The sequence below is a fragment of the Neopsephotus bourkii genome, unplaced genomic scaffold (assembly GCF_033783945.1).
Source record: "Neopsephotus bourkii isolate Nb327-2 ecotype Australia unplaced genomic scaffold, CSIRO-AGI_Nbou_v1 NB_1493, whole genome shotgun sequence".
Taxonomy (NCBI): Eukaryota; Metazoa; Chordata; class Aves; order Psittaciformes; family Psittacidae; genus Neopsephotus; species Neopsephotus bourkii.
In genome coordinates, this window is record NW_026901969.1 from 1,815,318 (window position 1) to 1,834,097 (window position 18,780).

The following is an 18,780-nucleotide window of genomic DNA, read 5'->3' on the forward strand; positions in this document are numbered from 1 at the left end:
GATCAAGCATGCTAAGTCCTGTTGTGATAGGATGAAGGGACATTCAGGCTGGATTTGAGGAAAAAATTCCTTACAATGAAGGTGATAAAATCCTGGTACAGGTTGGCCAGAGAGGTGGTGAATCCACCATCCCTGGAGATATTAAAGGCCAGGCTGGTTGTGGTTCTAGGCAACCTAATCTAGTTGAAGATCTCACTGCTCATTGCAGGGAAGTTGGACTAGATGAGCTTTGAAAGTCGCTCCCAACCTAAACTGTTCTATGATTCTGTGATTGTATAGGTTTTGACTAGGCAGAAGAATTCTTAAGATGAGTTAATGGAATGAACCTTCAACATTATAAGGTTAACTGCTGCTAATTTCCTTTTATGGAGTCATATCTTATGCTTTCCTGAGAAAGAGACATTTCATTATAATACATTACTTCATAGTGGTTTGATTTCTGAGTTTGTGATTTCAAATGGTAGGTAGAATTATTCCCTTGTTTTAAGCAGTCCTTTGAGAACTACCCTTGATATTTTGAGCAGTTCATTAAGATTTTTTTCTGTGACTACATCGCTGAAAGTGGGTAATGACATTAAACAAAGTAACTAAAAGAGGATAGGCTTAGACTGGACATGAGTTTTTACAATCAAGGTGATAAGGCACTGGAACAGGTTTCCCAGAAAGGTTGTGGATGCCCCATGGCTGGAAATGCTCAAGGTCAGGTTGGACAGGGCTCTGAACAACCTGATCTAGTTGAAAATGTCCCTGCTCACTGAAGGTGGGTGGACTAGATGACCTCTAAAGGTCCTTTCCAAGCTAAACTATTCTATGTCTCTCAGATTCTGAGTTAAAAGTTTACATAGCCAAATGCCAAGTGGATGTAGAAGGACTTGCTAAACCATAGCCATAAACCATTAGGCACCTTTGAAAAGCATATCCATTATGTGGATCACTGATTTCACACTCCTTAGCCTTTTGTTGCACTTGCTAGCATTTACTGGCATCACAATTCCAATAATCAAATTAATGTTATATAATGTTAGGAGACTGTCATGAAGCTGTGGCTAATTTATACCAGAGCAACCCATTCTTGCAGTGCTGAGATTCAGGCAGGTCTTGGTGGTTTTAAAAATTAATATAATTACAGAAACTGTACAAAATATTTAATGTCTCCATGAATTAATAGCTCAGTTGACCTCTGACTTTTCATATTTAGAGGATTGATGTACTGTGGACATTTATTTATGATGAAATTTCATGAGAATGTCAACACTGTGCTCTATTACCTGCTTTTTCTCTGACAAAGCAAGTTTGAAACCTTCTTTGCTGCAGTTTTGTTATTTTTTTGTAAGTAGGCAGTTGATAAAGCACCCTACGTGCCTGGAATAAGAAACACACATTCTGAAGATAGCCTCTAAAATTATATTGTTACATATATGTGGAAGTCTGAAAAAAGAACCACATACCAAAAAGGATCACCAGATGGGCAAGTAAAGCAAAACAGTTACAGCTATTTTACTGCTTATCTACAGATCTCAAATTCACATGAGACTTTCATTAACCAGTTAATGAGAAAGATGATTTACTGTAGTTGCTTTTATTGGCATGAAAAAAAATCTGAAGACCTGAAAAAAAAAAAAAGCCCAAAACTAAAAACCCAAAACCAGATAACACCCAACATTCCTGCCACCCCCCCAAAACACACATTCAAACTCATTGCAGCTCTTTTCTGTTCTTAATTTTACAGTTGCTCATGCTGCACCTGCCAGAGACTACTGATCTTTTAAATGTGAATCAGAGAATTTGATCAAAGCAGAATACGATGTAATACCAGCTATGGAAGCTACTTAGAGGCTTAAGAAAACATATATTTTTCTAAGGCAGGAGACTGTAGACTCCTTAGCAACTCTAAAAAGTCAAAAATATTTGTTTCAAATTTTAGTCTATAGACAGTTTTATTCATGAATATGTAACAAAGTGAATGATCTTGCCATCATTATCGCCTTCATAAATGTTTTTTCATGCTTAGTGAAAAGCATTAGATTTCCTAGTCAACCACTTTTATGTGCTCATTTACTTGATGCTATCATTGACTTTTATTCTGGAATTGTCAGATAAATTACTGTTTCTCTGTAAAACTGTCCTAATCCTTACCTTTGTAAAGGCAAACCCACTCTGGGAATATTGTTGCTACTTTATTACCATACTCAACACAATTAACAACACAATTGTTAAAGTTTTCTGTTATGATGATGTTGGCATTGGTTTCAACATTTCAAACTCATGGTTTATGTTTATCTATATTCCCATCATTGATGAAAATAAGCTTCCGAAATTGAATACAGCACAGTTATACAAATACCGAAGCAGCATGTCTGAACACTATATCTAATGTCTAAAGGAACAAATTTAAATATTTTTACACTCTGTAACTAAAGCATATAATATGAAAAATGATAATGAATAAGATTTTCTGTAGGAATGAAACTAGTTTGCAGTTGAGGACTTAGAGAGTATTAGGCCACAAAACCCGCCTGTAGGACTTTCTCGCAACTTCACAAGAAAACCTGAGAGAACCTTCTCCACAGGGCTGCTCTGAATCTCTTCTCTGCCCAGCCTGTAGCTGTGTCTGGGATTGCTCCGACCCAGGTGTAGGACCTTGCACTTGACATGGTTAAACTTCATGAGGTTGGCATCAGCCCACCTCACAAGCGTGTCAAGGTCCCTCTGGATGGCATTCCTTTCCTCCAGGGTACCAATCAAACCACACAGCTTGGTGTCATCGGCAAACTTGCTGAGGGCACACTCAATCCCACTGTCCATGTGCAGTTATGGTGTCCTCAACATAAAAAGGACATGGATCTGTTCGAACAAGTCCAGAGGAGGGCCACGAGAATGATCAGGGGACTGGAGCACCTCCCATATGAAGATCGGCTGAGAAAGTTGGGGCTGTTCAGCCTGGAGAAGAGAAGGCTGCGTGGAGACCTCATAGCAGCCTTCCAGTATCTGAAGGGGGCATATAGGGATGCTGGGGATGGACTCTTCGTTGGGGACTGTAATGGTAGGACAAGGGGTAATGGGTTCAAACTTAAACGGGAAGTTTAAATTGGATATAAGGAGGAAATTCAGGGTGGTGAGGCACTGGAATAGGTTGTCCAGGGAGGTTGTGAATGCTTCATCCCTGGCAGTGTTCAAGGCCAGGTTGGACGAGGCCTTGGGTAATATGGTTTAGAGCGAGGTGTCCCTGTCCATGGCAGGGGGGCTGAAACTTGATGATCTTAAGGTACTTTCCAACCCTAACTATTCCATCATTCTATGAATTTCTAATATAAAATATAAAATAGGAATCTCTGGGATACCAAATTTTATCATTTTGTCTATAAACTTTGGCAATAAAAGTTTAACATAAAAAGTGTCACATTAAATACAAGTAATTCCATAGCTTCAAGAATATATTCTAAATGTGAGTAGCTATTCAATAAATGTAAAATTTACAAAACCGCAATCCTCAGTTTAAGTTTCTTCCTAAATTAAATAATAAGGTATAAATCATACATGCGTGTCTGAATATATATATTTGTATGATGAAGGATTCAGGTAAATGAGAACTACCATGAATCTTTGTTTCATATTAAGGAAATGCACATGAATGTTGATTTGACTCGTGTCATGTCAAATAGTTATAGAATCATAGAATAGTTAGGGTTTGAAAGGACCTTAAGATCAACTAGTTCCAACCCCCCTGCCATGGACATGGACACCTCACACTAAACCATACCACACAAGGCTCTGTCCAGCCCAGCCTTGAACACCGCCAGGGATGGAGCATTCACAACTTCCTTGGGCATCCCATTCCAGTGCCTCACCACCCTTACAGTAAAGAATTTCTTCCTTATATCCAATCTAAACTTCTGCTGTTCATGTTTCAGCCCATTACTCCTTGACCTACCACTACAGTCCTTAATGAAAAGTCCACCCCCAGCATCCTTATAGCCTCCCTTCACATACATTGGAAGGCTGCCATGAGGTTTCCACGCAGCTTTCTCTTCTCCAGGCTGAACAGCCCCAACTTTCGCAGCCTATCTTCATGCAGGACGTGCTCCAGTCCCCTGATCATCCTCCCGGCCCTCCTCTGGACTTGTTCCAACGGTTCCATGTTCTTTTTATGTTGAGGACATCATAACTGTACACAATACTTCAAGTGAGGTCTCACAAGAGCAGAGTAGAGGAGCAGGATCACCTCCTTCAACATGCTGGTCACACTCCTTTTGATGCAGCCCAGGGTACGGTTGGCTTTCTGGGCAGCAAGCACACGCTGCCTAAGGTCTTCATCCTCACAGTCCCTGAGTCTGTCTTCCAAGACTTGGGTAGTGTGGTCAGAGCATTTACTAGTGAAGACTGAGGCAAAGAAGTCATTAAGAACCTCAGCCTTCTCCAAATCCAGTGTAGCCGGGTAGTCTCCTGATAGCTTCCAGAGAGGTCCAACATTGTCAATAGTCTGTCTTTTATTTGGTATGTACCGATAGAATCCCTTCCTGTGATCCTTAACATCCCTAGCCAAGTTTAATTCTAATTGGTCCTTAGCTTTCCTAACATGGTCCCTGGCTTCCCAGACAACATCCCCATCATCTTCCCAGGCCACCTGTCCTTGCTTCCACCTTTTATAAGCCTTTTTTCCTTCAGAGTTTCCTCATCAGCTCCTTATCCATCCAAGGAGGTTTCCTGGCTCTCCTGCTGCACTTCCTTCTAGTTGGGATGCAACACTCCTCAGCTTCAAGTAGGTGACCCCTGAATAACAATCAGCAGTCTTGGGTCCCTTGCCCTCTAGGGCTATATCCCATGGAACCTTACTAAGCAGGCTCTTGAAGAGTCTGTCCTCTTGAAGATTATTCCTGAAGTCTGCTCTCTTGAAGTCCAGGGCAGTGAGCTTGCTGCACGCTCTTCTCATATTAATGACTTTGTATACAATCCATATAAGAAAGTATATTTAATTCAATAAGCTGAAATAGAATTACATTACGTGTGGAAGGGACAAATGTTTGTGACCTTTTTTCTATCTCCAGAACACGATTTAGCGTAGGCCATCATGAAGGAGGAAAGATGTTGTTAAAGCATCTTACTGTTAAGAAAAAAATAGTTTATTTCCTGGTAGGGTATCTAATCCATGTTATTAACTTCTTTTTGGCCAACTTTTACAGAGCATTGCAAGCATGAATGGTCCTAGATTTACTCTATGTATTGGAACTTAGATGGCATCTAAGAAGGGCTGTTACACTGGGGATTCTGTACCATTTTGTTTCCTTGGAAAATTGTAGCATGCAGAGAAAAAAAAAATCCAGTATCAAAAGAACGTCAAATTGTTTATATATATATGTATACAATATATATACAGAATATATATATTGTTTTTATATATATTTTATATATATTGTTTTAATATATATGTATATATATACAACATATATATATACATATATATAAGGACATAATCCTTCTGTTGCTAAATCTTGAGCTATTCAGCTGGTTTAAGAGATTCCCTTAAGCTATCTCACACTGAAGGATTGCTCCCTGATGAAAGCCCACCAGAGAAGAGATATCAAGGACAATCTGTGCTGAGAAGACAAGTAGATCTAGAATTGCTCAAGGGAGAGTTTTATACATAGAGGCCTTAAGGTTACTTGAAGAAAAAAGGCATTGATTCAACTTGTCTGTTTAGCGACGTTGAGAGTAATAAGTCTAAGTGGGCTGATATAAAAGTATTACTTCCACATGCAGTTAGACACTGCCTCAATGTATAACACTTAACTGCATTCAAACATGCCTAGTAGCAAAACTGATCCATTGTATAAAAGTAAGTTTTCATGTTACCATAACTTTCTGTGAGCAGCATGGATTATTGACGTATGTTACTCATTTTCAGTTACTAACATATCTTGAACTAGCTATTTTCTTCAGGTAGACCAAGTTTAATATCTGGTAATCTTTAGCACATTTCTTCTTCTTTTCCTTCTGTTAAATTAATTTACTAAGACCAAAACAGAGAAGAAAGACACCATAAAATAACAAAAAAATATATTGCAAATTTTATTTCTCACAAAATCTTGTGACAGAAATAATGTGATTTAATCCTTACAACTCATGCTGGGTTTTTGGTGTGGGTTTTAGAGGGTATTGTTTTTTTTTTTAAAGTGGGAGTCAGCAGAAAAGTACATGTAAACCCTTGAGTAATAAAGTTCTTAGGTCTAAGATCCTTAAACCTTAACTGATTACAGGCAGTGTTTCAAGTGGTAATCAAGATGCAGGAGCTTCAATTACTTCTGCAAAACCGAGTAACTCAAAATCAGTGCACTTCTCTAAACTTTGCCTTAAACTTCTTCAAAAAACCAACATGACATTATTTTTGCAGGTACTTTTCTCTACATCTACATTTTGCCTGATGTTGTTTCATCAAGACCAGTTTGTTCTAGTTGTCTGATGCCTTTCAACATTATACAATCTGAAGAAACTTAAAATAACCTTCTTCAAAGAACGACCAACTCCATCCATCATCACATAGCTTCCACATCTGTCTTTCTCTGCATCTACCAATAGAATTCAAAACTGCAAAAAAATGGAAAAGCCCTGAAATGAAAATACACAATTAATTGCACATGCTACTAAAACAAAACAAAACAAAACAAAAAAAAACCCACAAAACAAACAAACAAAAACACCACCAAAAAAAAGAACAAAATAAGAAACTTCCTTTCATGGTACTACAGGTCAGTTATAAATATTTTTTTTCTACCAGATTGATAACTATGTATTTCATCTGCATGCCCCTTATGTAAATAAAAAAATGTAAAGATTTCCAGTTTCTGTTTTCTTCTACCTGTACATATGATACCACACAAGGTGTTTGGCCTGAATCTTGTAATGAACTTAGTAGAGTTAATTTAAATATTTTCCCTCTGATTGCATATTTGTAAGTGGATCACACAAAAATAGAAATACCTTTATTTTGTTCATGTTTTGTGTGAACCTATGACAATTAGCTTTGGAAGTAGATGTATTGATGAGATAAGCACACTACATTGACAAACGTTATAGGTCAGAACATGCTAAAACACAGCTTTACATACAGGAAGCATCAGAAATTCTTCCTCACAACTTTGCAGGCAGGAAGACAAGGAATAGTATTATATGTATCTTTTCAGTTTCAAGGGTAAAATGGTGGAGTTACGTATTGAAACATTGTAAGAAGAGAGTTTAGATTTCTGGGGATACTGGATCTTTAAAGTTTAGATGATTCTGCTTTACACTTCCAAATTATCATGAATAATGGAATTCCTGCTTACAGTTGGACAGCCACAAGTGAATTTGGTTGTTTATAGTAGCATTTTTCATTTTCTAGCACTTGGTAACTCAAATATTTTATTCCTCTTTCTATCTTCACTATCATCTTAAGATCAGTTTCTCTCTTGTATATATGACATTTGTTCTTCTGCTTATTTTCTTTCATCGATCAGAGAATATGGAACAGATTTTTTCAGCATGATTAGAACAGTCAAATTAACATCATCTTCTCCTTCACGTTTTCTTTGGACAAGATTCTTCAAGAACTGTAGTCAATATACAGAGTTTTGTGCTTTTTTCCTGAGACTGAAATGTTGAATGCGAGCTATCTCCCAACCTCTAAATTATTGATTTGATAATTTCCTTTCCTACTGATTACTTCTTTTCTTTGTTCTCTGAAAGTGCTTCTCATTACCCTTAATAGTTTACTGTTAATTCCACCAAGGTAATTTCCTTTTTTCCAACTTTATCTAAAATAATTTCCAAAATACTTCGATCCTGTGCTTGGGAAGGAAATCCAGGGGTAGTAGGATGACAGATGAATGTCTTCCCAGCCTTTCTGCCTACATTTCATAACACTGTTGTTAGTTACTTCAAAAATAAAAACCTTACCAGAGCATGCTGCTAGAGCACATGAACAGGACTCTTAAGGCATAGCCCTTGTCTCTGTTTAGAGGCTGTAGACTTGGCACTTGCTCATTTCAGTATGTCAAAAATTCCCTCTTGGCTTTCCACTTCAAGTCTAGTCTTCTTTGTAGCAACCCAATCATACAGATAGTTCTTTAAGATAATATAAATTGGTCCTTTCAATAGCTTGTCTGAATAACAACAGAAACAACAATAAAGAGCAGTTGTTGCTATTTTCTATTTTCTGATATTTAATAGAGGGGGCAAGTAACCACTGAACTGGGTGGTCTTGTATATTCATGTTACAATAAAATCTTTTATGTTTGGAAGATTAAGAATGGAGGAGGACAGAAGTCAAATTTTACTAGGCCCACAGTAATAAAAGTTATTTAAAGAATTAGTGAGACATTCTTTAAAATACAAATTCAAGGCAATTACTCTTTGAATTGTATTTGCCTGGAGCTTGCGTTGGGCTTGGTTTTGTGCAGTTCTATAGTTATTTATACTCACCTGTCAAAATACCTTCTTTATTCATACGAAAAATTTAAATAAGTGCAACACATTCCTGTGTTTAAAATGCAATATGCTCTTAACTATTCTGCTAGGCTGTGATCAGATTATTCAGCATGTTGCATTATTGAACATGTATTAATGGAGAGGTTTTCACTGACAGGCTGAGATCTGATGGTGTAAGGAAAAGCCTTTTCATGCATCTTCACATTAGGTCTAAAATGCAACTTCACAGAAAGCAAATAAATGAACCAGTATTTACCTCTTCTGAAATATAATTTGCAGGAAATATAAACTAAAGTTTTAGAAATAAAATGTGGATGAAGATAAATATGACTCCAGCTTCTTTATTTCTTTAATTATGGAATGCATAAAACCAAATAAAATTAAAATGTAATGTTTTCATTATATGGAAAAATAATAAAATTCACTGATGTGTTGTTTATCTGAATGCGAGGCTTTAGCATTTCATTATCCTTTTCAAACACATGAATACATTTCAAGGTAAATATACTTTTCAACTATTTTAAACTTTATTAAAATTGTTTACAAGATATAAAGAATTTCAGCCACATCTCTGATGGGCTGTAGAAGAAGTTTGTAGTCAGAAATGGACATTTGAAAACTGATGTAATAGCAGAGTACAAGGTGATCTTTAGTGTCTTAGGTTTGTTTTTTTTTTCTTATTTCTAAGAAAATTCAAGAAAGTGAGGCTAGAACAATGGGAAAGGCAATGCTTGCAGAATAGTATAAAATGCAGACATAAATTTCATTCAGATGAGGTTATTTGCATGCAAATTGATCAGACTGCAAGCTTATCTCATTACTGTCCCAAGCCTGTGACTTGTCTCCTTTTATAGGTGCCATTAAGTCTAATAAGATAACTGCCTTCATTGTATATTAATCATGTGTGATCACTACATGGTTTCTGCATGATGGTGAACTGTTAATATCTATTTATCTTGTTATGTTCTAACACAGTCTTAATTTGATGTGCTTGAAATAAGATACATGACAAGCCACAGTCTGGGATGTTTTTTTTAATTTCTTCTAAATATTCTTCCTTCCTTGTCTGTATATTTTTTTTCCAAACTTGATACTTAATTAACTATTAGCTGTAGGTATTTTTTGTTTGTTTTCAGCAACATTTAATTCACTTAACTATTTTAAATGAAAAATATTCTTCCTTTCATCCAGATTATATATTGTTTTTGCAGTCAATCATCTGCTCTTCAATTCATAAGATGTAGATTTATTATTTTTTTTACATTTCCCCATACCAAATCCATCAGTTTTGCACAAATTACCATATATGTATCCCCTGAAAATGACCTTTAAGATTTAGAATTTGGAATCACTCACAGGCCAAATTGTACTGGTGCAGAGACTCAAGGCTCAAAGAAAATCCAAGCTGTAATAGCTTTCCTAACAACTTTTATGCAGTCATGTCATGAGTAGTGAAAGAAAATAGAGTATAAGAATAGGATAGCCATACAGGGCTCATACACAAGGTTTTCAGAACCGTCTCAAGTCCTGTCCAGTCTACCAGAGAATGGAAGAGACAGGGAGAAGGTGAAGATAGTAGTTCATTACTAGTAATAAAAAAAAAAATAACAAAAGGTATATTGAAAGTCCATGAGGCCATAATTTCCTCAGGCTGTCAATGGTACAGGAATTTCCCTATGAAAGGGTATGCAGTCGTTAAGGCAGAGTGTCTGCCAGTAAAAACAGCATGGGAAGTGTGCACAGGTGCTGAAGGCATTTGTCCTCAAGTCCTAGGCAATGCTGAGCTTCATTGATTGTTGGCAGTGGACAGGGAGTGAAGGGGCAGGAAACAGGCACAGATAATTTAGTTTGTGAAAATTTACTCAGAGCTCTGGATGAATCAGGAAGAAGAGGAGGCATCTTTCCCTATCTCTTGGTAAATAGTGGCAGGTGCCTCTTTTTGCTAGCTTTCTTTTGCAGATGACTGGTAAGGCTCTTTGTCAGGGCTCTTAACAGTGCTAATGTAATAGTTTGTTGAATCTCTGCAGTCAGAGTGAGCCCTTCATGTTAAGGGCAACAATGCTTAAATAACTAGAGTCATTTAACCTTTCAGATATAGCAAGTCAACATCTTCAAAGGAAGGAAGAGGTTTTTCCTACTGCATTCTGGATGCACCTGACTGTTGGATACCTATGGCTCAGAACTTGGTCTGGAGGTACTGACCATTATGGTAGAGAAGTTTAATGTTATGTTCTCTTTTTTGTGCTAATACATTTCCTTTGTTTTATATGTCATGTAAGTGCTGTCTGCTAGGAATTTCCAAGATAAGTGGTTCATTTTTCTCACATTCCTAGCAGATGAGATAGTTTATCAAATGTGAGAGATGCACTTAATTGTTAGGTCATGTCTGATAATGCCTTAGATGCTGCCATTAACTATGTTTTGAAAGGTTTAAAGTTCAAAAGTATACCAAGCTGATTTTTTGTTTTAGACTTATTTCTGCAGAAGAAATCCAGATCTACATGATAATAAGGGAAACAAACCAAAACCATGGGTTCCTGTCATCATTTACCTAAGGAAGCAGATTTAATTGGAGTCAGATACAGATTAGCAGATCTGTAGGTAGATTTTCAGATTTGCAGAGTTTATACATAGAGCAAGAGATATATATTTATCGCAAGATTGTCAATTTTTTATTACCATTGAGATATTTTCTGTAAACAGTTTTCCCTGGGATAAGGTCCCCTGGATGTTCTGAGTTAACTAAAAATGTAATGTGTCTGGTTACAAATACATTTTTAATTTTGCTAATAAACTTACATCTTAATAAGATATGAGTGAATGTTGTTATAAACTGATGGAAATATATTTTTCTGTTAGATTTTTATTCATCATGCAATGTTTTATTACATTTGTTAAAAACATGAGAATACATTTCTAGAGTAAAATCTAATGTTAACTTTATTCATAATATTTAAATTCATATTAAGCCAGACAATAAAAATATAAGTGAAAATTATTATATTAATGTGAATACTTTCTAAGGGGAGGCATCATGACGAATTGCAACATAATGCCTACCTGAAATGCTAAAAATCACTAATAACATAAAGTGCACTAGTTTTATGTAACAATTTTAATATATTCCCCTCAAGCTTATAATTAGTGGTGGTTATATCACCAAAGGGCACTCTATATCAGCTTTGAATTAATATTTTCACAGAAAAATTTAATAACTTTCTTAGCTGTTTTTTCCATTGTTCTCTTTGATATTTCTTGTAAATTTCCCTTGGATACTAAATTCAAAGACTTCCTTAAACTTACTCTACATATACTGAAATACAGTTTTTTCACATTTATAAATGTATGTCAGTCTTTGAGAATTGTTCCCTTAGGTTTATTGAACTGAAAATAATTCATTAACTTGAAGCCACCTATTTTCCACAGTGGTTATAAAGAGATACTTTCACCACTGTTAAAAGTATGTCAGATTTCTGAAACTGATTTTTTAATTCCCAGTTCATGTTTATTCTGTCTCTTACTGTACGGGTTGCATTTATTTTGAAACCCTATTGTCCTGCTTTCAAACCCAGACCCCCGTCTCCCCCCCATGTTGTAAGCTGATATCTGTTCTTTAAACCATAAAAAATAACTTTTTCTTTCACTCATTATAAAATTATAATTTCACTTTTCCTTTTTTTTTTTTTCTGCCATGTGAGTGAGGGTGTTTTTCTGATTTGTGCCCCTCCTCCTAATCTTTATTAAGTGTCCCTGGACAGTCTTTAAAACTACTGTGTGAAATAATACTTTAGAATTTGATAATTCAATATGTAAACTGGTAAGGTGCAAGAAATAAGGTTTCTATTTCTTCTGTTGAAATATTATTTCACAGCCTAAGAAAAGTTGTGGGTTTTTTTATTATTTGGTTTGGGTTTTTTTTAATATACTCAATTTTCTTATTCTCATCCTATTACTCTGGTTATGCATTCAGACATTTACTCACTGTTAAACTAAATTATGCATGTTTTACAGTTTACGATTTCCTTATTATCAGGAGTACTTTTACCTATCAATCATTTGAAAATAATGTTCTCACTTTTTGTACCAAACATACTCAGCTTAAAGAAACATGTTGTCCTCAAAATCAGCAAATATCACAGAAAATTGCCTCCTTTCTTATTTTCAGATATTTTAATGCCCTTATCCAAACATTTCTTTTCCTGACATTTCAGTCTTTCTTATAGTTCAGAATCTTCAAGAAACACTTCAGGAAAACCTGAATAATCAGCCTAAAGTCGCTGTGGTTCTGGAGTGGCCAAGTGGCTTGAGATGCAACTTGCTATTGACAAAATGTTTTATGTGTTTGCTGACCTGCACTAACAGCTCAGCTGGTGGCCTGTGGATATGAATAAGCTCTATATGCTAAGAACACATTCTTGCATGTTCAAGAAATACAAAGTCCTTAGATCAAGCAATATGCATTCCTGTAAGCTCTCTAAAAAGTTAATCTTTGAACTCAAAAGTAAGCTGGCAGGTAGGGTTAGAAGACACAAAAAAAAGGACAGGGAGTTGAAACATGGAATATTTAAAGCATAAAATGTACCAGGGACGTGCCATGTGCTTTTGAAGCATTGCATAGCCATCATAACCTCACAAGACACCTGGGATGTGGATCTTTTGGGTTAATGAATTCACACCATCTTATAGGACAGAAAAAACTGTGAGGCATGAAATAGGACCAAGTTTCATGATGAATGATACCGTATTATCAGCAGTTACTGTTTTGACACTATCACTGAAGAAATCATCTAAGCGTAAGAGCAAAATGACAAAATATTGAACATAAATGCTCCTTCTGGAAGAACAGAAAATGAAATCTTATTTTATGAAGAGAAGTTGAAATGCAATATAATTTACAAAGAACGTTAACAAATAACATGTTAACAGTCAGACTGAAACATCAAAATGTGTGTGTAAAAAATGTGGATGTATTAAAAGAAATTGCATTGAAAACAATTATAATTAGTGAGATAATGAAACAACAAAGAAGGAAAATAATTAATTAAAGAGATACAAACAGACAGCTATAAAGAGAAATATGTTTCACATACATGTGAAAGGAGCATCCAAATGGCAAATTGGAGCTGAGCTAAGGTCCCAGGCACCATGGGTGGAATACATAAAAACTGCGGAAGGAGCAATGCAGTTGCAATACCGTGCCCCACTTGGCATGCATTTGCAGCCACAGTATCCCTGGAGTTTTAAGCTTTATGGGCCTGTGAACACTAACCCTAACCCTAATCTAAAGGTATTTTATAGCTTAGACTCATGCCCCAGCACCATTTGTGGGTGAGATGAAAATTATGTGAAAGGAGGAAAGTTGTTGCAGTGCCATGCTACACTAGGCAGGACATTTACAAACCTGCTGTCTAAGGAACTCTGGGTTTTATGAATCTCTAAAAAAGAAGAAATATCGCTGCAGTGCCATGCTCCATTTGGCATGCCTTATGCAGCCTGAATGTCTTTGGAGCTGTAGCTTTATGACAGTCTGAACCCTAACACTAACCCTAATCTGAATGGCACCAAGGAGGTAAGTTTAAAGTCCCAAGTACCATGGGAGGTCCAGACGAGAAAGGTGTGGAAAGAGCCAATGTTGTTGCAGAGCCATGCTATTCTTGAATGTCTCTTGCAGAACAAAGTGTCTCTGGAACTGTAGACTTTATGACAGTCTGATGCCTAAGCCTAACACTAATCTAGATGGCACTTTGGAACTGAGTTTACAGTCACAAGCACCATGGCTGGTCCAGATGAAAAAAATGTGTAAAGTTTAAAAGTGGTACACTAACATGCCCACCTAATAATGCCATTTGCAGCCCCAGAGTCTCTGGAGCTATAGAATTCATGACTTCTGAACCCTAACCCTAAAGATGGTCTAAATGGAGATGAGTTTAAAGTCCCAAGCAGAATGGCTATTCCAGATGAAAAAGTTGTGGAAAGATTAATAGTACTACATTGTCAGGCTCTTCTTGTAATGATCTTTCTTGCCCCACAGTTGGAGCTGTAGCTACTATGGATATCTGAACATTATGCATAATCCAACACCCTAACCCTAATCAGAATAGAATATGGCAGCTGATGTTAATCACATAAAAAAGATGGCTGGCCCAGATGACAAAGGTGTGGCAAGAAGTAATATTGATGCAGTGCCGTACTCCAAGAGGAATGCCTTTGGCAGCCCAAGTGTCTCTGGAGCTGTAAGATTTAGAACAGTCTGGACCTTAACCCTAACACTAACAATAATCTAAATGCCACGATGGAGCTGATTTTAAAGTCCAATAATGAGTTTATACTGGTTCACTGCCATGCACTCCTTACATTGTGTTAAGCAGGCAGTGTCCCTGGGTGTAGACAAAGCAATGTCCTTACAGTGCCGTGCTCCATTAGGCATGACTTCTGCAACCCAAGTGTTCCTGTCTATGTACACTTTATGAGTTCCTGAAGCATAACCCTAAACCTACCCCTAACCCTAATCTAAATGGCACCTTGGAGCTGAGTTTAAAGTGCCAAGCAGAATGGCTGGTCCAGATGAAAATGTTGTGGAAACATTAAGAGTAGAACACTGCCAGGCTTTCCTTGTAATGATCTTTGCTGCCCTGGTGTTGGAGCTGTAGCCATTATGGATCTCTGGACAGTTGGCATAACCCAGTACCCTAACCCTAATGAGAAGAGCACCTGGCTGCTGATGCTAATGTCCCAAGAATGATGGATGGCCTGGATGATAAAGGTATGAAAAGAAGCAATGTTGTTGAAGTGCCATGCTCAGTTAAGGCATGCTGTTTGAAGCACAAATGTTACTCGATCTGTAGAATTTATGACTGCCTGAAATCTAACCCTGATGCTAACCCTAATATAAATGGCACCTTGGAGCTCAGTTGACAGTCCCAAGCACCATGGCTCGTCCAAATGAAAAAGATGTCAAAAGATTAATACTGCTACACTGCCATGCTCTTCTTATGTTGTTTTTAGCAGGAACCAGTGTCCCTGGAGGTATAGGTATTATAGATCTCTGAACAGTAACAGTTACACTAATCTAAAAGGCATGATGGACCTAAATTTAGGGTCCTAATCAATATGGCTGTCCCATACGAGAAAGGTATGGAACAAGCAATGCCTTTACAGTGCCATACTCCTCCTGCCATTCCTTTATCGGCCCAAGTGTCCCTGGAGCTGTAGCCTTTATGACAGTCTGAACCATAACCCTAACCCTAAACCCTAAACCTAATCTAAATGGCACCTTGAAGCTTAGTTTATGGTCCTAATCACCATGGCTGGCCCAGTTGAAAAAGGTGTTGAAAGATTAATAGTAGTACCATGCCATGTTCTTCTTATACTTTGTTTAGCAGGCCCAGTGTTCCAGGAGACGCAGGCATTATAGACCTCTTCACTGTAACCCTTCCCTTAAACTAAAAGGCACATTGGACCTAAGTTTAATGTCCCAATTACCATGGCTGGCCCAGGTGAGAAAGGTGTGGAACAAGCAAAGTCTTTGCAGTGCGTGCTCCATTAGCCATGAATTTGCAACCCAAATGTCCCTGGTGCTGTAGCCTTTATGACAGTTTGAACCGTAACCCTAATCCTAACCATAAGGTCAATGGCACCTTGGAGCTGAGTTTTCAGTCCCAAGCACTACGGCTGCTCCAGATGAAAGAAGAGCTGAAATATTAATAGTAGTACACTTGCATGCTCTCCCTATGTTGTCTTTTGCAGGCCCAGTGTTGCTGGAGATGTAGGCATTATAGATCTCTAAACAGAAACCCATACCTGAATCTAAATGGCCCTTTGTACATGAGTTTAAAGTCCTAGTCACCATGGCTGTCCTATATGATAAAGATGAGGACCAAGCAATGTATTTCCAGTGCCATGTTCCACTCGGCATAACTTTTAAAACCCAAGTGTCCTTGTGTATGTAGCATTTATGAGTGCCTTATCACTAGCCTAACCCTAACCCTAATCTAAATGGCACCTTCCAGTCGAGTTTCAAGTCCCAAGCAGAATGGCTGGTACAGATGAACATGTTGTGGAAATAATAATATTAGTACACTGCAGGGCTCTGTAATGATCATTGATGAACTGGTGTTGGAGCTGTAACTATTAGGGATCTCTGAGCAGTTTGCGTAACCAAATACATTAACTCTAATCAGAAGAGCACCTGGCAGATAATGTCCTAAGAATGATGGCAAGTCCAGACAGGAAAGTTTTGCTAAGAAGCAGATCTTTGAACAGTAACCCTTACCCTAATCTAAATGGAACGTTGGACCTAAGATTAATGTTCCAATCACCATGGGTGGCCCAGATGAGAAAGGTGTGGAACAAGCAATGTCTTTGCAGTGCCATGCTCAACTTGGCAGGCTTTATGAGTGCCTGAACCCTAACCCTAAACCTAACCCTAACCCTAATCCTAATCTGAATATCACCTTGAAGCTGAGTTTCAAGTCTCATGGGAATGGCTGGTCCACATGGACATGTTGTGTAAAGAATAATAGTAATATACTGTTAGGTTATCCTCGTAATGATCTTTGCTGTTCCAGTGTTGGAGCTGTAGTTATTATGGATCTCTGAACAGGTTGCATAACCCCATGCCATAACCCTCATCAGAACAGAACCTGGCAGCTAATACTAATATACCAGAAAAGATGGTTGGCCCAGAGAAGAAAGCTGTTGTAAGAAGCACTGTTGCTGAGGTGCTGTGATCCATTAGGCATGACATTTGCAGGCCAAATGTCCCTGGAGCTGTAGCCTTTATGACAGTCTGAACGGTAACATTAACCCTAACCCTACCCCTAATATCAACAGCACCTTGGAGCTGAGTTTACACACCCAAGCATCATGGCTGGTCAGATGAAAAAGGTGTTGAAAGATTAATAGTAGTACACTGCCATGTACTTCTTATATTGTGTTTATCAGGCCCAGTGTTGCTGGGGATGTCGGCATTATAGACCTCTTAACTGTAACACTTACATTGAAATAAATGGCAAATTGGACTTGAGTTTAAAGTCCAAATCACAATGGCTGGCCCAGATGTCAAAAATGTGGAACAAGCAATGTCTTTGCAGTGCTGTGCTCCATTAGGCATGACTTTTGTAACACAAGTGTCCTTGTGTATGTAGGATTTATGAGTGCCTGATCCCTAGCCTAACTGTAACCCTAATCTTAATGGCCCCTTGCAGCTGCGTTTCAAGTCCCAGGCAGAATGGCTGGCCCAGATGAAAATGTTGTCGAAAGATTAAGAGTGGAACACTGCCAGGTTCTCCTTGCAATGATCTTTGCTGCCCCGGTGTTGGAACTGTACCTACTGTCAATCTCTAAACAGTTTCCATAACCCAACACTCTAACCCTAATGGGAAGAGCACCTGGCAGCTGATGTTAATGTTCCAAAAATGATGGCTGGCCCAGACAAGAAAGGTGCAGAATGAAGCAATGTTGTTGCAGTGGCGTGCTTCGTTAGGCATGACTTTTGCAACGCAAGTCTTCCAGTCTATGTAGGCTTAATGAGTGCCTGAAACCTAACACTAAACCAAACCATAACCCTAACTTTAATCTAAATGGAACCTTTGAGCTGAGTTTCAAGTCCCAAACAGAATCACAATATCACAGTATGCTAGAGATTGGAAGGGACCTCAAAAAAAAGGGACCTCTAGTCCACTTCCCCTGCTGGAGCAGGAACACCTAGATAAGGTTACACAGGAATGTGTCCAGGCGGGTTTTGAATATCTCCAAACAAGGAGATTCCACAACCTCCCTGGGCAGCCTGTGTTCCAGTGTTCTGTCACCCTCATTAAGGAGTTTCTTCTCAAGTTTAAGTGGAACCTCTTGTGTTCCAGTTTGTACCCATTACCCCTTGTCCTATCATTGTTTGCCACTGAGAAGAGCCTGGCTTCATCCTCGTGACACTCCCCCTTTATATATTTATATACACTAATAAGGTCACCCCTCAGTCTCCTCTTCTCCAAACTATAGAGACCCAGCTCCCTCAGTCTTTCCTCATACAGGAGATGCTCGACTTCCTTAATCATCTTAGTTGCCCTGTGCTGGACTCTCTCCAGCAGGTCCCTGTCCTTCTTGAACTGAGGGGCCCAGAACTGGACACAGTATTCCAGATGAGGTCTCACCAGGACAGAGTAAAGGGGAAGGAGGACTTCTCTCCACCTACTAGCCACCCCCCTTCTAATACACCCCAGGATGCCATTGGCCTTCTTGGCCACAAGGGCACAGTGTTGGCTCATGGTTATCCTGTCGTCCACTAGGACCCCCAGGTCGCTCTCCCCTACACTGCTCTCTAAC

The 18,780-nt window shown here is 38.2% G+C and overlaps 1 protein-coding gene across 5 annotated transcripts in view; it reads left to right on the forward strand.

Annotated features, from left to right (window-relative positions):
* The window catches only part of MGAT4C (MGAT4 family member C), a 420,654-nt gene that overhangs the window by 312,815 nt on the left and 89,059 nt on the right, over positions 1-18,780 (forward strand). For 3 of the 5 annotated variants that reach the window (XM_061369336.1, XM_061369335.1, XM_061369338.1), the window contains one exon: positions 10,553-10,669. The exons of 1 other annotated variant lie outside the window; for it this stretch is intronic. The gene's annotated coding sequence lies outside the window, so the exon portion shown is untranslated. The remainder of the gene's footprint in view (positions 1-10,552; positions 10,670-18,780) is intronic. One more of the 5 variants, XM_061369337.1, reaches the window with a different exon arrangement.